The sequence below is a fragment of the Thalassophryne amazonica genome, chromosome 1 (genome assembly GCF_902500255.1).
Source record: "Thalassophryne amazonica chromosome 1, fThaAma1.1, whole genome shotgun sequence".
Taxonomy (NCBI): domain Eukaryota; kingdom Metazoa; phylum Chordata; class Actinopteri; order Batrachoidiformes; family Batrachoididae; genus Thalassophryne; species Thalassophryne amazonica.
In genome coordinates this window covers 146,461,209-146,486,244 of record NC_047103.1, presented here as the reverse complement: position 1 = coordinate 146,486,244, position 25,036 = coordinate 146,461,209, and the positions used below count along the sequence as shown (strand labels likewise).

At 41.3% G+C, this 25,036-nt stretch overlaps 1 long non-coding RNA gene across 1 annotated transcript; it reads left to right on the top strand.

The window, feature by feature from the left end:
• The first annotated feature begins 13,556 nt into the window (after nt 1–13,556).
• Nucleotides 13,557–24,358, top strand: LOC117520573. The gene is made up of 3 exons (XR_004563691.1): nt 13,557–13,568; nt 16,145–16,150; nt 24,094–24,358. It is a non-coding gene; the product is annotated as an uncharacterized LOC117520573 (long non-coding RNA).
• Nucleotides 24,359–25,036: the final 678 nt, after the last annotated feature.

The following is a 25,036-nucleotide window of genomic DNA, read 5'->3' as shown; positions in this document are numbered from 1 at the left end:
ACCCATTCCATTGCCCCTAATTTTTCTACCATCGACTCCCCTCTCCACCACCGTACATATCGCTTTCCCTGCTTCATCTCTTGCTCTCCACCACTCCTTTGCCTTTGGGTGCCAGAGCAACATAGCAGTGTCAGGGTGCCTCTGATCACAGCAGCATCAACCACAAGTGAGGGTGATATGTGGCAGGCTGAGATCCATATGCTGGAAAACCTTGGTTGGTCTGCCTGCATTCCGTCCAGTGCTCCCCTTGCCTTTCCTTCCTTTCCGTCACTCTTTTTCTGCATATGTGGATGGGTGCACAGAGCGAGCCTTTTTAATTAGTAGTATAGGAAATGTTACTCGTCCACTGGGTTGTGAAGGGCTCTAATGGGACAGAAAAGAGACTTAAAGCCAGAAAGGGGACAAACACACACACACACACACACACACACACACACACACACACACACACACACACACACACACACACACACACACACACACACACACATTTTCACAAAGCACTGATGCTGATGCTTGGGTTGAGAATTGGGATAATACTGATCAAGGGTACAGAGCTGCTTGTTTGTGATTGTTCTGTGGAGTTGTGCTCCATCTTGCCTTTTTATTTTTAGGAATATTTGTTGGACTTGATATGATTTAAATTTTACCAATTTGGTTTTACTTATTAAGTCTTTCAATAAAAAAAGGCTAGTTGTTTACTGTTTAGATTACAAAAAATGGCTATATTCTTTGACTGGTTAATATTCACAAATAGTATTTACTACTGCCTAGTATTAATATGTGCAATGATAAATGAAAAATAATCTAAATAGAATAATAATAAAAGTCTTAATATAGACCAAATATAGTTATATTAGTTATATAATTAAATAACTAAACTGTTAGTTTAGTTAGTTAATGCTAGTTGCATTTTAGTTGGTCTTTCTTTCCATCTAGTAAGTCCCTTCGGCTGTTCCCTTTGCACTCGGGGTCGCCACAGCAAATCCAAGGTGGATCTGCATGTTGATTTGGCACAGGTTTTACGCCAGATGCCATTCCTGACGCAACTCCACATTACATGGAGAAATGTGGCAGGGGTGGGATTTGAACCCAGAACCTTCCGAACTGAAACCAAGCGCATTAACCACTTGGCCACCACCCCTGCTCAAGTCTTTCTTTCCATCTATATTGTCAAAATGATGACAAAATTGCTTGCAGTTACTTGCCATCTTTTACTAATTGCCTTTACATTTTGACACTTTTGCTTACTCAAGCATTGTTTTCAGCAACAGGATGACATTTATTCTTTGTGTGTAAGCTCATAGTCGTTGCGTCGACCATTAACTTTGTTGCCTGACTGTAATTGAAATCCACTGTGGTCAAAATACAGTGCCAATCTGTTTAGATTAGTGCTGCGTTTCTACTTTGCTGGTGAGTGAAGGGGAACTTTGTGCAGCACCAAATGCCTTTTGACCAGATGTAACAACAGTGTAATGGCAGGAGAGTTATGAAAATTGCGAAAATGATGTCCGTTGTCACCTTCACTGGACAAACTGCCTGCACCTTGTTCTATGTATGTACTCTATATTTTATCTATAATGAAAAAATGAATGCGCTGCTTTAGAGGAATACAGTTGTCATCATCAAACTTACATCCTAAACAGAGTTTTGTTAAATTTGGACAACTCGTCAACTACTACTACTGAAAGTTGTTTCTCTTATAAAACCAAAACCTCAACTACCAGTGCAACAGTACTTCTCAAATTTAGGGTTGAGACCCTTGACGAGGGTAATATACAAGTCGCATGATTTGAAAATAAATAAATAATTTTAAAAAAATTTCAACAGAACAATATTTATATCACCAATATATATATATTTTTTTACTATTTACATTTTCTTATAATTGCATTCCATATTCTCAAGTTTTATATTTTTATTCCTTTGGTCTTCCATATTGTTCCCATCCATAATTAAGACTTTTATTGCATTTTCTTAATATTTCATGTCATATTCTGCATAATCTCTGACTCAAATTCCATTTATAAGATTAACATTGTATTGTGTTTAATGTTCAGTCCATGTTGTTTGGTTTTATTTTAAATTTTCATTTATTTCCATATCTGCAGGCTTCCTTCCATTAATAATACTTTTATTGCATTTTCTTAACATTTCATTTTATATTGTCAAGTTTAATTACATACCCTCTGACTATTATTCCATGTATAATACTTTCATTACTTTGGTTTTCATGTGATTTTATCTGTTCTTCTTTTTGGACTCTTTATTTGGCTCCCTGTCAAAATTAAGATTCCTACTACATTAGTTTACATTTCATTTCAAATTGTCATGGTTATATTTTTATTCCTTTTGCCATCCATATTGTTCCCATTGATAATTAAGACTTTTTTTACATTTTCTTAATATTTCATGTCATATTCTCAAGTTTATTTGCATAATCTCTGACTCATATTCGATTTAAAAGATCAACATTGCATTGTATTCAATGTTCAGTCCATGTTGTTTGGTTTCATTTAGAATTTTCATTTATTTCCATGTCTGCAGGCTTCATTCTATTATTAATTCACACATAATGTGTATTTGGTTGGATTATGGCAAAACAGCACGAAACAGTTTGAATTAGCGCACCACGAAACATCACACCGACGGCCAGGTGTGCACGATCCCAGTGCGACAGTTCATGCACACAACGGTCTTTCAAGCAGGAACACAGTGCGAGCTGCTGCAGCTGTTTGCACTGTGGGACGAGCTGCACCACATCACGCTCCTGATGTGGAGGAAAATAAAATAAAAACCAGCTGTATAATTAGTGAATATCATTAGGTTGATATAAATAATACATAAAAGGGGATGCAATACAGAACCCCGTGGTTAAATAACCCTGGTTAAATAAATAAATTAAAATGCCACTCACTGGATTTGAACCCACATGCTCAGATTACTAGACAGAAACTTTACCACTGCACCACAATCACTGTTTCATAACAGGACCGTGAAATGGTTAAAATCAACAAGCAGATAAACATATTTTCTAAAAAAAGAAAAAAAAAAGTGCTGTGATAACTGACAAACGGCATTTGGTACAGCGTATTTCTGCTGATAAGTGATATGCAGATCGGCTGCTGCGTGTCCACATGAACTGGCGGTCCGGTCCACCTGGAACAGCCTGTCAATGTGCGCGCTCTCCAGCCCGATGCAGAAGCGATATATGTTTTTATGTATTTCGATGTGAGGACAGCAAACATACACACGTGTGTGTCTGTAGAAAACACGGTGCGTGTTCTGCAGCTCTGATGTCCAGGATCAGAGTTGTCAACAGCTGCTACTTTCATTACTTTGGTTTTGTCTTTTACTGAACATCCTCTGTTTTTATCTGTTCTTCTCTTTGGACTCTTTATTTGGCTCCCTGTCAAAATTTAGATTCTTATTACATTTGTTTACCATTTCATTTGAAATTCTCATGGTTAATTTCATAGGTTAGTTTCAAGTTTAATTACATATACTCTGACACTGACTCCATCTTTAAGACCTGCATTTCATTGCTTTATATCCCCGTCACACATAGCCGGAATCATGCAGAATGGCATCGGAATTATGAATCGGCGCACATCCGAAAAGTGTCAGATTTCAGTTCCAAAACATTCTGACAGCCATCTGTGGAAGTCGACACAGTTGGTCAAAATCAGCCGGCAGCCCCGACTGTGATGCATATGTTCAAAACTCTTCGGGCGCAGTCAAGACGGAACACCTATCCGACAGCGGTCCATATGTAATCTGAGGAAATTAGAACCACAATTTACATATTCTGATGGCGGAAAAACGGGACCTGAAATGATTTGAGCACATACGAGGGAACCTCGAGATGGATTTGGCACCGCAAAGCCTGTTGGTATGACCCACATGCCACGTATAAGAATGTCCACCCCCCTGAAGTGCAAAGGAACTGTTAAAATGCATGTGGCATGCTTCATCTTGATAATACTGTAATTATGAATTATTAAGCAGGCGGCTTTGCTTGAGCTGCTGCCCCCGCGACCCGACTCCGGAAGAAAATGGATGGATGGATGGATGGATGGATGAATTATTATCATGTACAGTGAATGTGAACAGCAGCTGTCAAACCGAAAGCTCCGTGTGCTATTGCATGCACGCCACCGCAAATCTGAACAGGCTGTTATATCCACAGTAGACCTTACAGTGCAGATATTTGTCCATTCCTTCCCATGGGCGATGTAAATAATGTGAACTATTGTCTCCATCATAGCTGCATGTAACACAGGCAGCTGCGTCTCTCTGTCGTGCGCAGTAATGCTTCATTGCACGCATGGTGTCTAGAGTTGCATTGTGCTCCTGAAGTGGTCAAACAAGAAAAAAGAAAGTTACCTGGAAAAGTGCTCCCTCTGAAGAAGGGGACTGCATGGCCCAATGCCGGAAAACTTTAAGCGAAGCTGTCCAGTGGCAGGTGCTCGCATGTGTGCCCTGTGCACATGCTTAGTGGCCCATGCAGCGTTATGCATACACACACGCACATACTCATGCTGCGTGCGCACGTGAGGAACACAGCGCTCTGGTCCGTGTTTGCCATCCAGATATTTGGAGATCGGGCAGTCTGCAGCTCCATTAATTGCTGTCTGACAGCAGTCTGTGTCATCTACACGCTCTCTGGATGCGATCTGACAGGTGTGGACGAGGCAGTCTTTCTGCTCTCCGACACTGTTGACCACGCCTCTTTTCCTCCGACTGCGTCGGATCATGGCAATCTTAGCTGTTTCGTGCATGGATCTGGCACTTTCTTGCTATGTCTGACAGGGGCTTTAGACTTTAATTCAATATTCTCAAATTGAATATGTCCCCTTTTAATTACACAATTAAGGCCTTTATTTCATTCAATAATCTCAACTTTCATATATTATTCTTATTTAATACGTACCGTATTCTTACAAGTCATTTGATATTTGATATTTTTGTTGCATTTTTCTAGACTTTTATTCTGAATTCTCATGATTTAGTTCATATTACCACATTAAGTTACAAATTGTTCAGCTTCCATATCTTATTATTCTTTCTGGGACTGCAGCTAAAAATCACATATTCTGAGCAACAGACCATTGTGGTTGTATAAATTTGAATTCAAAAATACAAATGCAAATACAATAACTAACATTGACTTAAACTATGTATACCACAAAATCTATCTATAAAGCAAGAAACGTCTGTGTGTGGGTATGTGGCTTGCATATCTCTCTAACTGTTTGACAGATTGACCTCAGCTTTCAGATATGGCTTGCAAATGGTACGGTGATGTGCATCCTTTATTATCAAAATTTGGGGGATTAATTTTCAAAACCTTTCTTTTTAAACCTTTATTTTGATTAATATTGTAACATTCATACTTCCAAGATGGAGTGTCTCGCTGTTACTGGTAGCAAAGTTAAACAACATCAGATAATTTACGTTGCTGGAATTTCACAATAAAACATTTCATGCCAACATCCCATCAAATACTTTTAATGTGAAAGGCATACTGTCAGTGTTCCTTGCGACTGAGTTTAACTTGACAACACTGAGGACACGTTAACTCAAATCCATTTTTTGATAACACAACACATTTCCCACTATTTGTACAATGTTTCAGTAAGTACATAAACTGATCCTCAACGGATTTCAATGAAAATTTTACCAGGGGTGTATCTTGGCCTAACTTAGAAGTCATGAAATTTTGGTAATGATCCGGAACACGATCAGGGTCCAGTAATTTTTTTAAAGGATTCTTTATCATTGCAGGATAGGGCCAGTTTCAACATTTTTGCATCTAAATTCATGAAGATGGGTCACAAAGGCTGAACAAAAATTAAGTTACGACACAAGAATAATTTAGCATTTGTTTCTCCTCATTGAATAAAGTTGTTATTAGAAAAAAAACGTGTAGTTCACACAGTTTCCCTTTATAAATACATTTGCTGAAGATCTAAGGGTTTAACCCTCTGGGGCCGATGCCATCGTATACGATGGCTGAGACCATCCATCCATCCATCCATCCATTTTCTTCCGCTTTATCCGGAGTCGGGTTGCGGGGGCAGCTCAAGCAAAGCCGCCCAGACCTCCCGATCCACACACACCTCCTCCAGCTCCTCTGGGGGAACCCCAAGGCGTTCCCAAGCCAGCCGAGAGATGTAGTCCCTCCAGCGTGTCCTGGGTCTTCCCCGGGGCCTCCTCCCAGTGGGACGTGCCCGGAACACCTCTCCAGCGAGGCGTCCAGGGGGCATCCGGAAAAGATGCCCGAGCCACCTCAACTGACTCCTTTCGACGTGGAGGAGCAGCGACTCGACTCCGAGCTCCTCCCGAGTGACCGAGCTCCTCACCCTATCTCTAAGGGAGCGCCCAGCCACCCTGCGGAGGAAACTCATCTCGGCTGCTTGTACTTGCTATCTCGTTCTTTCGGTCATGAGCCAAATCTCATGACCATAGGTGAGGATCGGAACATAGATCAATCGGTAAATCAAGAGCTTTGCCCCCCTACTCAGCTCTCTCTTCATCACGATGGTCCGATACAGTGACCGCATCACTGCAGATGCTGCACCGATCCGTCAATCGATCTCACGCTTCATCCGTCCCTCACTTGTGAACAAGACCCCGAGATACTTAAACTCCTCCATTTGAGGCAAGGACACTCCATCGACCTGAAGAGGGCAAAGCACCTTTTTCCGGTCGAGAACCATGGCCTCTAATTTGGAGGTGCTGATTTTCATCCGCTTCACACTCGGCTGCAAACCGCCCCAGTGCACGCTGAAGGTCCTGATTTGACAAAGCCAACAGAACCACATCGTCCACAAACAGCAGAGACGAGATTCTGTGGTTCCCAAACCAGACCCCCCTACACCCTGGCTGCGCCTAGAAATTCTGTCCATAAAAATAATGAACAGAACTGGTGACAAAGGGCAGCCCTGGCGGAGGCCAACGTGCACTGGAAACAGGTTTGACTTACTACCGGCAATGCGAACCAAGCTCCTGCTGCGGTCGTCCAGGGACCGGATAGCCCTTAGCAAAGGACCCCGGACCCCGTACTCCCGGAACACACCCCACAGGGTGCGCAGAGGGACACAGTCGAATGCCTTCTCCAGATCCACAAAACACATGTGGACTGGTTGGGCAAACTCCCATGAACCCTCGAGCACCCGATGGAGCGTGTAGAGCTGGTCCAGTGTGCCGCGACCAGGACGAAAACCACACTGCTCCTCCTGAATCCGAGGTTCGACCATTGGTCGAATTCTCCTCTCTAGTACTCTGGAATAGACCTTACCGTTGAAATCTCCCAGGAGAACAATGGAGTCCCCAGTCGGAGCGCTACCTAGTACCCCTCCCAGGGACTCCAGGAAAGTCGGGTACTCTGCACTGCTGCTCGGCCCGTAGGCCGAGACAACGGTGAGAGACCTGTCACCGACCCAAGGGCATAGGGACGCGACCCTCTCGTTCACCGGAGTGAACTCCAACACTTGGCGACTGAGCTGGGGAGCAATAAGCAATGCGACCCCAGCTCTCCGCCTCTCCCCGTGGGCGACACCAGAAAAATGAAGCGTCCAGCCCCTCTCCAAGAGTTGGGTACCAGAGCCCAAGCTGTGCGTGGAGGTGAGCCCGACTATCTCTAGTCGGTATCTCTCAACCTCCTCAGCACAAGCCCTAGCGAGGTGACATTCCACGTCCAAACAGCCAGGGGCTGTGAGCATGGACCGGGCCGCCGGGCTGAGACCAAGCTTTACGAAATTATAAATAACTTTTTAATGATATAAGAAAGAAATTAATTTTTTTTTTTTTTGCTGAAAAGTTAACTCTGCAGATTTTCAAGCCACCGTCCACCATCTTTTTTTTTTTTCTTTCCCCTTGTCGGCATATATACTAATGGCAAATGCTACACTGGCAGAACCATTTATGAACATTAATACGCATATATGCAATTTATTCTTGCAAGACAGGAGGTATGTAGTGCATGAGTGAATGTGGTGTGTGTGTGTGATCCCCATCCGCCGTTCCCGATCAGCCTACAACATCCTACTCAAAGCCAACCGACAGCTTCTATCCGGAAGCCAACCCTACGTGCCACACTCACCCTACCTACCAACCCCACCATAGTTGTTACAATTAATCTCCCTTGCTGTGTATGACCCCCTAAGTGTGCAAAGATAAAGTGTTGCCTTAAAAGCAGGGCAAGAGATGGCAGGTGGCAGACTGCCGTGGGTGGCCACAGCACATGGCTGTGCCACAGCCAGCCCTGCAAACCCACCACCGCCGAGTGACCCCGACTCTAAATTGGTGAAGGTGTTTACTAAACGTGTATAAGGAAGGTGTGTGCATTAAAACTGCAAGGCAGGGGTGGCGGATGGGGATCGCAGTGGAAGGCTGCAGTGCACAGCTACGCCACAGACTGCCCTGCAAACCCATCCCAAACACCCTACCACAAATCATGTGAACCCTACAATGTGCTATTTACAACCCAATACAATGTGCGTGCAGGTGCTAACCTGGTGAAGTGCATTAAAAGGGTGTGACACGTGAGGCCCAACCCCAAGCAGCAGGCGGAGGGAGAGGTGCGGCAAGGGGAGGAGGCCACCCACACCGGCCCCACCGGGCCCCCAGCCCAACCCCAGATCCGGCAGAGGTGCCAGGGAAACCACAGGACGGGAGGAGGTGGGCAGCCCCGGAGGAGCACTGGAGGCCAGGGAGGAGCAAACCAACAGGGGGGGACAGGGGGCCAGGGAGCCGCAGATGGACGGGCCACCCCGCCCGGAGGTCCCCGAACCAGGGAAGGTGCATAACGAGACCCCGGAGCGGCAGGGGCAGCCCAGGAGCAGAGGGGAGACAGGCGGGCCCCACAAACCCGGAGGGAGAGGCCGGGGCATGGGGGGCCACACACACCCAAGCCCCGGGGAGAGGCACCACCCCCCGCCCAGGCACCACACCTCAACCCACCAACGGTAGAGCAGACAGACCCAACTGAAAAGGAACGATTGCCGCCAAACTCTCTCCCCTCCACCACCCCCACCGACAATAGGACCAGAAGGCCCGTGGCGTGGCACCCGGGCCCCCACCGGCGGGCCAGCCAGCTGCCCAGCCCCCCCAGGCACAGAGGCGCACCCACGCCCCACAAGGGAGGAGCCGAAAGGAGCGTGGACCACCACCCAGCCCAACCCCCCTGGAAGCCCGCGGCACCAACGGGCAGCACTGGGAAGCAAACCCCCGGACCCCCCAAGCCCCACCCCCAACCACAAATCCCCCAGCAAGTCCAGGACCCAACACCCAGACACCAAACCATCCACACATGGCCAGGCCACACAGCCCCGCTGCACCCGAGGGGCCAGCCACTCTAAAAGACACAATCTCTCTCCTCCAACAATTCAATCATATTCAAGAAAAGAAGAGGAAAAAAAATAAATAAATAAAACTAAACCACACAGTATCAGTCTCTGACAACAAGAGTACCCCAAAGAACTGTAACCTGGATCAGCGGCACAAGAGAGAGAAAAGTCAGTAGGTCAACAATAATAGGAACAAATCATAATCTAATATTAATACAGTACAGGTGCAAAAGTGGCATTCCCTAACAGGCAAAAAGAAAAGAGAATTTTATTTTTTATTTATTTATTTATTTTATTAGCCCTCCAAATTCAAAGTTAATGAGTTGATAAATAAGGACCATGTTTCATTAAATTTTGGTACTAGTTTTTTTGATGAAGCGGCTATTTTTTCCATCTATATATATTCAATAAGGAGGTTTGACCAGTGGTTAATACTGATTGATTGTTTATTTTTCCAATTCAGCAAAATTGTTTTTTGGCAATGGTCAGTGCTATAAGTATAGTTTTAGCTTGTTTAATGGCAGTTCAATAATTGTCGTGTCTCCAAGTAAACATACATTAGCAGATAAGGGAATTCTATATCCCAAGATAGAGGACAGTTTTTCAATGACTTTTGACCAAAAAAATTGGACAGGTGAGCAGAGCCAAAGAGCATGATAATAGGTATCAGTTTTGTTTAGCTCACACTGTGAACAAACATCAGAGTCTGAGAAGCCCGTCCATCCTCATAGAATGTGTGTGATGACATGAGCAATGTGAGTGTCCAATTGGAATTGGTTCACCGTCACATGGTTTTTCAAAATCCAATCGTAGGGCGGATTCACCTCACGTGACACACCAAAGATTGTTTTTAGAAGTGATGTGTTACTAGTTTATAGTTTGCTGTGTGTTTTGAATAAATGTGTGTGGAAAATTATTGTCCGCTTTACTTTTTCCTTTCTTATTTCTGATTGTAAACCTTTATTACACTTATAAAACACAACTATAGCATATATATTTTGAAAGTACAGGTTGTCCTAAAAAGAGACATAAAACTTGATTGTGGGATGCAGGGAGAGCTGTTAATAATAATAAGCTGCAATAATAAAACATTTATGCCAGGCGAGTGAACTGTCCAAAAACTGCTCTTGGACCCCAGAGGGTTAACCACTGAATCTGAAACATGATGGTAGATGTGTGAAACGATGTGGAATAAGTCTCTTAACCCAAAGGGTATTCCATGTGACATCAGTGACCCTATGGCCTTGGCGGAGGTCTGCGCTCTCCTAGTGCTTCTAGTTTTGTCTGACTCTCTTCCAATAACCTCTTTAATAGAGATTCTTTTATTTTCATATCATTGATAATAAAACTGATTTTTTAAAACAATATGAAATACTATATTCAAATAATAATATAACATAAGTACACCTCTTTCGACATCCCACCTTCAAATACAGCATACGACCATCCATGAGAAATCTACTTAAGCTCCCAAATTTTCTATAGGAATACAAACTTCCTACGGACACTACACTAAAATGTACAGAATGTTTTCCCCTTTTTTTGGAGGTGTGTGCGTGTGTGTGTTTGGTGGTGGGGTGGGGGATGTAGCTCTCATAGCTAAAAACAGTTGAAGACAAACAGTGCACCTTGCTGAGAAAGAGTATCAATGTCAAAAATCTCTTTGATGCTGTGTAAGACAAGATCATGCAGCCCGATTAGCTGCAAGGTTCCATTTATAAATAAACTTTTGCATGCCAAATGGCTGCTGGGATGTTCTATTGATCTTATGTCATGATTTCATTCTCCTCCTTTTGTTTGAAGGTTTAATTTTCTGCCATTTTTAGGGAACATTATTAACCTGTCACATATAGGCATCGACACTTTAGAAGCCTTACTGACAACGTTTTCTACAACATAGTTTGCTTTCTCTTTTGTTCTGTCACTTCGTAAGAGCTTTTACTGCCGACTATTTGACGCTATTCAGTCGCACTTTAATTACACCTTCTCCTGCTGTGCAACCTCAATTGCTGGTTGCCAAAATAACAATTTCATTATTGATCATAAAGTCGCATATGCTTCCAAATGGTGCAAATGATTTCTTGCAAGAGCACCGACAAAGAAACCCGATTCCAATTGCAATTTCAGATCATCATTTCTGGCCATAAACGGTGTTTGTTCAATGCATTTGATTAAAAGTTATTGTTAAATGAGCACATAATTGCTGTCAGGTTTACTCAACCGTTGCTCTGAGACAGAGACGATACACTCAGCTTTGGCGCTGACAGGTCTGAAAGTGATTACAATTAATGTAAAATAATTGGATGTTATTCATGCAAAACTTTAATCATGACTTTTTTTTTATACCTTCCAATTGGTTTTTAGATAAATTAAAGGAAAGTTGAAGTCAGGGTATAATTTAGCATGCAGGAGTGCATGTTCTCCCTGAGCCTGTTTCATAGATCCACAATCATGTTTCAACATGATTGTGGATTTGCTTCACATTGCAGCTAAGGATCTCTTGGTTCAACAGATTTTGCAACTCCAGCCTTTGTCGCACATGACAAGGCCACTAAATTATCAGGTTGGTAAAAAAAGGAACACAAGCCTTTTTGTTTTTTGGTTTCATCCCGATAACACCGTGTCATTATTTATTTGTCATAGTGTACAACTCTGTATTAGAGATAAACTCAGCCTTTTTCTTGATATTCCAGCAGCAAATTCATCTTGAGAAAGACAGTCTGGCTCTCTCATTGCATTCATGGCTTTCTATTTATTAATTTTGGAGGGCAATGTAAGGCCGCGGTGCTCCAGACACACTGCATAGCTAAAAAAAAACAAAATAACAGCGGGGCTTCAAAGGTACAACTTCAAGAGTTGGAAGGCGTACACCGCAATGTTGTCTCCAATTTTGGCATTGAGTAGATGATGTATTATGCAGTGGCGGCAGGTGCACAGCGGGTTGTGCTTTGTGAAGACCCAGTATGTGGCCCTGATAGGGTCCATGGCACAACCTTGAGGAGGTTTGAAGATATCACTGGCTGCTTAAATTCTTTGTGAAGTGGATGCTTGACAGCTCGGTGTGCAGTTTTTCCATACAGTACCACTGGACAATGTCAAGATGCCCATTTCCACCGCAGGAAATCAGTCTGCACCCGATTTCAGGAACATGTACAGCAAAGGCCTTTTAATTGGCCTTCTCAGCTGTAGTGTCTCCACTGCAGTGATGAACCACATGCAGTGACAGCAAACATCTAATGCTTGTATTAGCTAGGAAACAAACTTTATTCATAAAGTGAGGTGCAAGCAGCTTCAAAAGTGTGCTTGCTACCTATTGTTAGTGTCCAGCGTTAGCGCACTAGACTTAATATGTCCCCCGAGGACATAATGAAATCATTGGGGTTCATTTATTTTTTTTAATTTGTCTGACCTTTAGCAGAATTATGTCAAAACTACTGCACAGATTTTGATGAAATGTTCACCACAGATATAAGGCTATGGAAGACTCCATTAGAGTCAGATAGTGGATCAGATTTCTCTTTGTATACACTTTGAAGGATTATGTCAAAACTACTTACATCAAAACTATGTCATGGATTCTCACTAACTTTGCACCACAAATAGATATTAGGCCATGGAAAACTCCACTGAATTTTGGAAGTGATCTGGATCCAGATCTGCATTCTGGATCAAGATATTAGTCTATATAGACTTTGAAGGATTATATCAAAACTACTTCAAAGATTCTCACCAAATCTGCACCACAGATAGAGATTAGGGCATGGAAGGCTCCACTGAATTTTGGAGGTGATCTGGATCCGGATTCTGGATCAAGATTTCACTTTATACAGGCTTTGAAGGATTATGTCAAAACTACTTCACGGATTCTCAACAAATTTGCACCATATATAGATATTAGGCCATGGAAAACTCCACTGAATGTTGGAAGTGATCTGGATACAGATCTGCATTCTGGATCAAGATTTTAGTCTATATAGACTTTGAAGGATTATGTCAAAACTACTTCAAAGATTCTCACCAAATCTGCACCACAGATAGAGATTAGGGCATGGAAGACTTCACTGAATTTTGGAGGTGATCTGGATCCGGATTCTGGATCAAGATTTCACTTTATACAGGCTTTGAAGGATTATGTCAAAACTACTTCATGGATTCTCAACAAATTTGCACCACAGATAGATATTAGGGCATGGAAGACTGCAGTGAGTTTTGGAGGTGATCCAGATCTAGAGCTGTATTCTGAATCAAGATTATGGTCTATATAGACTTTGAAGGACTACGTCAAAACTACTTCACAGATTCTCACCAAATCTGCATCACAGATAGATATTAGGGCATGGAAGACTCCACTGAATTTTGGAAGTGATCCAGATCCAGATCTGTATTCTGGATCAAGATTTTAGTCTGTATAGACTTTGTTATTTCTTCCCCCAGTTCTTTTTGTAATACTGCCCCTTACAAAGTACAAACTTGAACTATTCCACACTTTTAAATTGAATCAAAGTCACAGCAAAAATAATCAGGCCTGGGCCCTGCAAGAACTTCTCTTACAGACAAGATCCGCTGTTACAGAACCCAGAACTATGGATACAAGCAGTTATTATACAGGATTACATATGCGTGACAGAGGTGGACCTTATTTCGCAAAATCTTTGTCTTATTGGCCCCCTGTGGGCATTCAAGGGAGGTCCATCCCCCTGCCCCAGGTCCGTGCAATAACAGGAGACATATGATTTATAATTGTAACCTAACTCCTAAGTGGTACAAACTGGTTAAATCCAGTTCTACATGCAAATACCAAGAGACAACAAAGAAAAATGAGAATAAGAATGAAACTTAAAGTATAACCCTAAATGAAATAGCTACCTTAATACCAAAACAAGTACAGAAAACTAATAAAACCATAATTAAACACAGAAATATATCTAACAACTTTGACGGATTATGTCAAAACTACTTCAACGATTCTTACCAAATCTGCACCACAGATAGATATTAGGGTATGGAAGATTCCACTGAATTTTGGAGGTGATCTGGTTCTGGATTCTGGATCAAGATTTTACTTCATACAAGCTTTGAAGGATTATGTCAAAACTACTTCACAGATTCTCAACAAATTTGCACCACAGATGGATATTCGGATTTGGAAGACTACACTGAATTTTGGAGGTGATCCAGATCTGGATTGGCGGCCGTCAGAAATCTCAGATTACTCTTGTTTTTGCTTGACTTGTCATAAGATTGCTTGGTAATACAAACTCTTAAAGTAGCAACATTTATTTTTTTTTTTATCTGCCTGCAGTCTTCTTGATTGCAATGTCCACTCAACTGCAACACTGTCATGGAACAAACTGCAGTGTTTTGTCCCTCCATCACAGGTGCACTGTGGTACTGTATTCCACTGGTTTTGTGGTGTGTACATCTTTTCTTGTTGTGGTCACTGAAAATCTCTCTAGGCAGTTTTTTGCAGTGTGTTCAGATTTGTAGTCCTGATAAAAGTTTTCTGTCTGCACTGTTTTTCAGTGTGTTTAATTTGCAAGAATCCAGCTCCACTGATGGAAATTTTCACTTTCCTCGTCCATGATTCCTTGCTTTACCTCCACATCAGTCCATCTGTCACCTTTTCTCTCCATTGCAGCTCTTCTGTTTTTGTTTAGCAGGTGGGGGAACCCTACTATCCATTGCAGTGTTGCAGTGATAAAAAGGCCAAAACTAGTTATATGTACTGCAGGCTCCACTGGATTTACTTTCTTTGTGGACAAGCTGTGTGATCAGCTGACCTACAATAGAAAAAGAAAATCTACAGCAGGTAATTAAACTAAGAGCTTGTGGGAGTTGTTCTATATATTTAGTCCATAATGCCAATAATATTACTTGCCGGGGAAGCCAAAACAAAGGAGTCTTAATCATTAACCTTTTAGCAAATTAATTTTATTACTTTTGTCTGTGATATGTTTGTATTCTTTATATAGTAGTGAAGTTGCCAGCACTGTAGTTTCTGCAAACATATCTGCAATAACTGATAATGTCACTGAGTCCATACCACAAAGAAATACGCCAGTTTGACACATGTTCCATCTTTCTCATCCACATTAAGCCATTGCAACAACATGGTTTCTTGTAAAACCAACAGCAAAGATTGAATATATTACTGTGTACATTCATATTGTTTTCTAAGTTCATCAAGCAAATGCATGGTTTGGAACTTGGAGGTTTCCACTGGATTTTCTTGAAAGCAGCATTAGTATTATACTTCAACTAATAATGATTTTAGCAAAGCCTGGGAGTCATGGCTTCAACATCAAATGATACTTAAGACAGGGACAACATAAACTCTTTATATCTAACACTGCTCTGTGATTTTTTTCATTTCATTTTTATTCACAATGATTGCATTGTCTGTCTATCGTATTTAAGTGCTATGAAGTGCTGGTTCATGACAATGTCAGGCTCAGCACAGGGCTGCAAGGTCTGTTGAAGTTAAATGTGTAACTGCAGACTAGATATATATTATTTAAAGCCCAAATTTTACAGTTTCATTATAGGACCCAGAAAGGTCAGGATGGCAGAACAAGCTATGGCTATATCAGCTGACACTTCTAATGAAATTACACACAGTTACACACCTATTTTTTTTTTCCCAAAAACTCATTCCTGTTCAATGTCGGGTCTAAGGACATTAAGACGACTGACCCAGTACAAAAATCTATTTCTGCATAGCAATGTGTGCACATTTGGATAAACTGTCTGGACAACTGCCTGTTGTCAAAATTTTAAAATCACCCTTCAAGTAATTGGTTAATTAATCACGTCGGTTTCTGAGGTCCTGTAATAAACAGCAGTTACAATGATTTGTGGAAACATTTTGTACTCTAAAATACAGTTAAACATAGTGTGTGTCCATGTTATTAATACACAAAGATTATCCACCATTCAACATTCCAATAAAAAGTTAGGTTTTTCTACTTCTGCTCCACTTCATAGATATTTACAATGTGATAAAGCGGCCATGGGGACACCGTACTGGAAAGGACACAGGCTTTGTGTGCTCATGCTGTGTGCATGTTGGCACAACAGTGCACAGTGATGCAGCACACACACAGCAAAATGGGAAGGAATCCACCATTAATTGCCACATAGCATTCCAAAAAAATTGGTCACAAAATAATTTATCTCCTCTCCAATTTTCTGAAAGGCACAGTCCAGCTCACCTCTTCAGCCACATGCATATGATTTGGAGACTGTCAGTGAATTAGGAATGTAAATGACACACTGTGGCTGTTGAGGAATATATTGTGGTTTCAGATGAAAGATTTGTATGTTTAATGTAAAAATCAACTATGTGACACATGGCTTGCTCAACAGTGATCGAATAGTGTAGTAAATAATTAATTTGGACTTTCTTCATCAAGAAGTAAGTCCGAAATAGGCCCTGAGGTCTGTTGATGCAGATGAGAGTCTACGACTCCCACCGGACAGAATGCCAGTCCAATGTGGGTTATTTCCACAGCCAAGACCAGTACCCATTTATAGCTGGGTGGAGTGAGACAATGCAGATTGTCTTGTCCCATGACAAAAACAGGTAGAATACATATTGGTCTCCATATTGGCAAGGCAATGCCTTATCCACTGATCTTCCTGAAACCTACAATGCATCCAGAAAGTATTCACAGCACTTCGCTTTTTCCACAACTTATGTTACAGCCTTACTCCAAAATGGAGTAAATATTTTTTTCCTTCAACATTCAACTCACAGCACCACATAATGACAACAATGAAAAAGTTTTTTTTAATATTTGCAGATTTATTATTATTATTATTATTATTATTATTATTATTATTATTATTATTATTATTATTATTATTAATAATAATAATAATAATAATAAAACTAAGACATTTACATAAGTGTTCACACTCTTTCCTCAATACATTGTTGATGCACCTTTGGCAGCAATTACAGCCCCAAGTCTTCTTGAATATGATGCCACAAGCTTGGAGCACCTATCTTTGGGCAGTTTTGCTCATTCCTCTTTGCAGCACCTCTCAAGCTCCAACAAGTTGAATGGGAAGCGTCGGTGCACAGCATTTTCAGATCTCTCCAGAGATGTTCAGTCAGATTCAGGTCTGGGCTCTGGCTGGGCCACTCAAGGACATTCACAGAGTTGTCCTGAAGCCACTCCTTTGATATCTTGGCTGTGTGCTAAGGGTCATTGTCTGCTGAAAGATGAACTGAGGTCAAGAGAGCTCTGGAGCAGGTTTTCATCCAGGATGTCTCTGTACATTGCTGCATTCATCTTTCTCTCAATCCTGACTAGTCTCCCACTTCCTGCCGCTAAAAAAACATCACCACAGTATGATGCTGCCACCACCATGCTTCACTGTAGGGATGGTGCCTGGTTTCCTCCAAATATGATGCTTGGCATTCACGCCAGAGTTCAATATTTGCCTCACCAGACCAGAGAATTTTGTTTCTCATGGTAAGAGTCTTTCAGGTGCCTTTTGGCAAATCCAGTTGGGCTGCCATGTGCCTTTAACTGAGGAGTGGCTTCCGTCTGGCCACTCTACCATACAGGCCTGATTGGTGGATTGCTGCAGAGATGGGTGTCCTTCTGAAAAGTTGTTCTCTCTCCACAGAAGAATGCAGCCCAGTCACACATTTTTTTTTCATGCTCCAGTGATGAAATGAGTCAAATTTTCGTTACAGGTTTTTTTAACTCACTATTCCAAACCCTATTCCTACCCCGAACCCTAACCTTAACCATAACCTAAACTTACTCCTTCCCCCCACCCTAACCATAACCACCCCAACCCCCCCGGCTTCACTTTTAATTTTGTGCAGCCATCATGGAATGAATTAGAATGAATTTGTGCTGCCGTGACGAAAATGAGGCACTTTTCATCACAATATCATGAACCAATAGATTAATGTATATTTCGTGCTGCTGAAACACGACTTGCCGTGAGACTGGGTTGAGGAATGCTGGAGCTCTGACAAAGTGAGCTTCAGGTTCTTGGTCACCTCTCTGACTAAGGCCCATCTTTCCAGCTCTAGGAAAAGTCCTGGTGGATCTGAACTGCTTCTATTTATGGATGATGGAGGCCACTGTGCTCATTGGGACATTCAAAGAAGCAGAAATGTTTCTGTACCCTTCCCCAGAATTGTGCCTCAAGACAATCCTGTCTCAGAGGTCTGCAATGATTCCTTTGCCTTCATGCTTGGTTTGTGCTCTGACATGCACTGTCAACTGTGGGACCTTATATGTAGACAGGTGTGTGTCTTTCCAAATCATGTCCAGTCAACTGTATTTACCCCAGGTGGACTCCAATTAAGCTGTAGAATCACCTCAAGGATGATCAGTGGAAACAGGGTGCACTTGAGCTCAATTTTGAGCTTCATGTCAAAGGTTGTGAATACATTTTATTAAATTTGCACCAAATCTCATAAAAAAAATTCACATTGTCATTGTGGGGTATTGTGTGTATAGAATTTTGAAGACAACAATGAATTTCATCCATTTTGGAATAAGGCTGTAACAAAAAAGAAAATGTAGAAAAAATGAAGCGCTGTGAATACTTTATGGATGGGCTGTACGTTCCTGTCCACCTGCCTACCTACCTGAACTACCTGCATTATCAACTCTAATCTGTAAATCACTATGCTCTTATTTTGAAATAAAATCATTTTCTTTTTTAAAACAGGATATAGTCTTCAGAAAGGAAGCCATCTTGTAATTAGGACTCTATTTTATTCGAGCCTGTGCAGTACTTAATTTTAATATGTCACGGACATGAATGAGCAAAGACCATGAGCCTTCTAAAACCTTTCCGCCCCATCTTTTTAAACATTTTTCTTTTTTTTTTTTTCCTCCTTTCAGCTTCGGGGGGGGCTCCCCTAATTACAGCCCTCTTAACCCCCTGCCACTTTAAGCATTTTTTAATGTAGATGTAAATTAATATTCAAAGTTTTGAGTTAGTTGACAGTAGGGCTGTACAATATGGCCAAATTATTGTATCTCAATAGTGTCATATTAATATGATATATGATATACGACATCACTGTCATAGTAATAGTGAAAAACATTTTAAAACAAAACAGTAATAATGCCACACTCATTTTGCCTTCATCATAAGGTTAGGATACAGTGTCTTCTAAAAGTATTGGAACACTTGGTATTTCACACATTTTAATTTGTTTATGCCATTTAAAATACAAGAAATACAATACATATATATATATACACACGAGGGCTGTCCATAAAGTATAGGTCCTTTTTATTTTTTCAAAAACTATATGGATTTCATTCATATGTTTTTACGTCAGACATGCTTGAACCCTCGTGCGCATGCGTGAGTTTTTCCGCGCCTGTCGGTGACGTCATTCGTCTGTGAGCACTCCTTGTGGGAGGAGTCGTCCAGCCCCTCGTCGGAATTCCTTTGTCTGAGACGTTGCTGAGAGACTGGCGCTGTGTTTGATCTAAAATTTTTCTAAACCTGTGAGACACATCGAAGTGGACACGGTTCAAAAAATTAAGCTGGTTTTCGGTGAAAATTTTAACGGCTGATGAGAGATTTTGAGGTGATACTGTAGCTTTAAGGACTTCCCACAGAGCGAGACGTCGTGCAGCGGTCCCAGGTGCCGTCATCAGCCTGTTTCAAGCTGAAAACCTCCACATTTCAGGCTCTATTGATCCAGGACGTCGTGAGAGAACAGAGAAGTTTCAGAAGAAGTTGGTTTCAGCATTTTATCTGGATATTCCACTGTTAAAGGAGATTTTGTTAATGAAAGACGTGCGGGCGGATTGCAGCGTCGGCACGCAGCTGCTGCGACGCTCCGCCACAGGAAAAACACCTCCGTTGGAAGCCTTAAGGACAAGCTGGAACATGTCCAACTGTTAAACAATTTCTCATATACTCACTCCACTGAAAGCCATCAAAAGCCGCCTGGATTTTACAAATGGTTATCAACACGGAGGTGTTTTTCCTGTGCCGCCGCACTGCGCCGGCTGCGTCCCGAAGCGCGGACCCGTCCGCATGTCTTTCATTAAAAAAATCTCCTTTAACAGTGGAATATCCAGATAAAATGCTGAAACCAACTTCTTCTGAAACTTCTCTGTTCTCTCACGGCGTCCTGGATCAATAGAGCCTGAAATGTGGAGGTTTTCAGCTTAATAGTTTTAATTAATTAATTAATTAATTATTAGTTTTATTAATTAATTTTAGTTTTATCTATTAATTAATAGTTTTAATTAATATCAAGTTGTTGACATTTGCTTTCAGTTAGATAACTTTAGATTTATTGATTAGCATTTGAAATGGCATAAGCAAATTAAAATGTGTGAAATGCCAAGTGTTCCAATACCTTTGAGTACAGTTGAGAAACACTCCGTGGCATGTGTATTTTTAAGTGAAATACATCATCCTGGTGTCACTCAGACAGCAAAATTAAGAGGTTATTTAATCAACAGCCGCCTGGTGTTTAAAAATCACTGGAGACAATCGCATATATAAGGCAACCCAAATTAAAGGAGAAATGGCACTTTTAACAACCTGGACCTCATTTCTGGCATAAAACACGGTCGTTTACTCACCAATATAACTTTGGTGTCATTATTAGTCCATAGTTCAAATGACGTGGTCAGTTCAAATCTGAGGCAAGCTTTTTTCTTCTGCTGCTAAAGTGGATTAGAACTTTTTTGTGGTACACAGCACCAACTACTGGACAGGAGAAACCTAGCAGTCAGTGTGACTCACTGATTTCAAAAAACAGCTCGTTTTAACCAGACATGCAGTGCCATGACATATCAATCATCTGTGTCCAATCAGATTTCAGGGGAGTCCATTGCAACCCTGGCCTCCACTCTAGCTCCACCCATGCCAGGAAGTGTTCAACATTTGACATTTCCTGTTTCAGTGTGAACTTGTTACTGAGTTCCCGTAAAATTCCATGGGATCTCGTCTGTCAATCCAAAATTTGGCATTTCCTGTTGTGTGTAAATGTGTAAATTGATTTAACTGAATAAGTCCAATCCTAAATACATTGACGACTACAAAAATACAAATGAATGAAAACTTAAATATATCATTTTGCCAACCAGTGGTAATGTGGAAACTACATATCAATATCCACATAATTTTGTGAAGACATTTTGGTTTAGTTATATAGCTCAATATCAATTCAGTCATATGGTGAAAGACATTCTCTCTTAAATTACAATGTAGGCATGAAGTGTGACATAGAGATTTTTAAGTGAAACATAGGGATTTTTAGGATGAAAGCACTGTTTTAATTTCTATTTTGTACATTACATTAGGTCTTAATACAACCCCTGGCAAAAATTATGGAATCACCGGCCTTGGAGGATGTTCATTCAGGTGTTTAATTTTGTAGAAAAAAAGCAGATCACAGACATGACACAAAACTAAAGTCATTTCAAATGGCAACTTTCTGGCTTTAAGAAACACTATAAGAAATCAAGAAAAAAAGATTGTGGCAGTCAGTAACGCTTACTTTTTTAGACCAAGCAGAGGAAAAAAATATGGAATCACTCAATTCTGAGGAAAAAATTATGGAATCACCCTGTAAATTTTCATCCCCAAAACTAACACCTGCATCATATCAGATCTGCTCGTTAGTCTGCATCTAAAAAGGAGTGAACACACCTTGGAGAGCTGTTGCACCAAGTGGACTGACATGATCATGGCTCCAACATGAGAGATGTCAATTGAAACAAAGGAGAGGATTATCAAACTCTTAAAAGAGAGTAAATCATCACGCAATGTTGCAAAAGATGTTGGTTGTTCACAGTCAGCTGTGTCTAAACTCTGGACCAAATACAAACAACATGGGAAGGTTGTTAAAGGCAAACATACTGGTAGACCAAGGAAGACAAAGCGTCAAGACAGAAAACTTAAAGCAATATGTCTCAAAAATCGAAAAATGTACAACAAAACAAATGAGGAACGAATGGGAGGAAACTGGAGTCACGTCTGTGACCGAACTGTAAGAAACCACCTAAAGGAAATGGGATTTACATACAGAAAAGCTAAACGAAAGGCATCATTAACACCTAAACAGAAAAAAACAAGGTTACAATGGGCTAAGGAAAAACAATTGTGGACTGTGGATGACTGGATGAAAGTCATATTCAGTGATGAATCTCGAATCTGCATTGGGCAAGGTGATGATGCTGGAAGTTTTGTTTGGTGCCTTTCTAATGAGATTTATAAAGATGACTGCCTGAAGAGAACATGTAAATTTCCACAGTCATTGATGATATGGGGCTGCATGTCAGGTAAAGGCACTGGGGAGATGGCTGTCATTACATCATCAATAAATGCACAAGTTTATGTTGATATTTTGGACAATTGAAAGGATGTTTGGGGATGATGAAATCATTTTTCAAGATGATAATGCATCTTGCCATAGAGCAAAAACTGCAAAAACATTCCTTGCTAAAAGACACATAGGGTCAATGTCATGGCATAGGGTCAATGTCAATGAGCAGATCTGATTTGATGCAGGTGTTAATTTGGGGGATGAAAATTTACAGGGTGATTCCATAATTTTTTCCTCAGAATTGAGTGATTCCATATTTTTTTCCTCTGCTTGGTCTAAAAAAGTAACCATTACTGACTGCCACAATCTTTTTTTCTTGATTTCTTATAGTGTTTCTTAAAGCCAGAAAGTTGCCATTTGAAATGACTTTAGTTTTGTGTCATGTCTGTGATCTGCTTTTTTCCTACAAAATTAAACAACTGAATGAACATCCTCTGAGGCCGGTGATTCCATAATTTTTGCCAGGGGTTGTACATCCACATCAGTCTGATCTGTTGCCCACTGAGGTAAGGACTGTCAAACCTCTCCAACATCTGAATCAAGACAGGTGTTACAGACTGTACCAAGACAGCACTTACAGAGTGTACCTGTCTGATAAAACAAGAGTGAACTGGCACCATCCTGATCACAAACCCACTCCTCTATTCTGTGTATAGCTATTGCATGAATAAAACACCTTCATATTTCCTAAGAAAAGTTTCTTGCACCTTGATAATAATCCAGGCTGTAACTGAGGAAAAATGGTGCATTATACAGGAACACAGTGTATATGAAAAAAAATCTAATGCTCTACACTGTGCAAATTGTCATGGATGAAAGAAGGAGCAATAATTTTCTATTTTGACAACACACTTCACTTTGTCATTTATGTGTGTGTCGTTTATATCTCTTTTGGTTCACACAAGACACAGTTTATAGAACAGCTCAGCCCCACCCATTAACCACACAGAGGTCCTGACGGGAAAACATCAATGGGGCAAAGACACTTTGGTATGTGCCTCATACATATCAGCATTTTGTCATATGCATAATAGGACCAAACATTGTCCATTACTCACATAGGGACGCAAGAAGTTCAAAAGGGGTGATCACTGCTGCTTTGAGGATGTCCAGTGGTTTGACAGGCACTTGGCATTTGTTGCTGGTTAACACCAGTCTCACCTCTGGGTGCGTGCCTTTAGCTTTTAAACATGCTGTAGTGAAACCTTTACTTAAAAAGAAGAATGGTGATGACTTCCATCCTTTCAAATTTTAGGGCTATATCTCAACTCCCCTTTTTATCCAAGGTGTTGGAGAGAGCAGTCTACATCCAGTTGCAGTCATCTTTAGCCAGCATGACATTTTTGAAAAGTTTCAGCCTGGCTTTAAGCCTAGACATAGCACCAAAACTGCTCTGCTGAGATTTTAGCTGCTAACTCAAGTAGTCCTGCCATCCTGATGCTTTTACACTGGCCAGCTGCCTTTGACACAGTGGACCATGCGATTCTGCTCCATCATCTTGAGCAGTGTGTGGGCATTACAGGCTCTGCTCTCACCTGGTTTAGTTCTTACCTCACAGAGCGGAGCTATTCTGTGCAGCTGGGCCACTTTTCTTCAGATGTGGCCCCACTGACCTGTGGAGTCCCTCAAGGCTCCATTCTAGGTCCTATTCTTTTCCTTTTGTACATGTTGCCTCTTAGTGGTGTCTTTCAAAAATACCAAATATTTTCGATTGCTTTGCCGATGATGTCCAAATTTACCTACCACTAAGGTCGTTAGACAATGACCCAATGCAACCATTGTTGGATTGTTTGAGTGAGGTCAAATCTTGGATGAGTGCTAACCTATTAAATCTTAATGAATCCAAGACGGAGATTATCCTGTTTGGGGGGAGCACTTCCACAGCCTGCTCTGCTGATGTCCTGGGTCCCCTGGGTTACAACATTAACTCCTGTGTGAGGAACCATGGGATGATTTTTGACAGACATTTTAAATTTGATAAGCAAGTCAGTGCTGTTGGTAGAACAAGTTTCTTCCACCTCCATTTCCGAGCCAAGTCCAAGCCATATTTCTCTAGGACTGACCTACAGAAGGTTATCCATGCCTTTGTCACAAGTAGACTACAAACCCAATTCCAATGAAGTTGGGATGCTGTGTAAAATGTAAATAAAAAACAGAATACAATGGTTTGCAAATCCTCTTCAACCTATATTCAGTTGAACACACCATAGGGCACTCTCCTTTCTCGACAGTTTGGGGGGGGGGGGGGGGGGGGTATGTGCGGCTTATGTTGTTTGACTTCTCAAGTGCATTTAACACAATCCAAGCTTGAGAGGTTGGGTGTGGAGCAGTTATTTATCTTCTG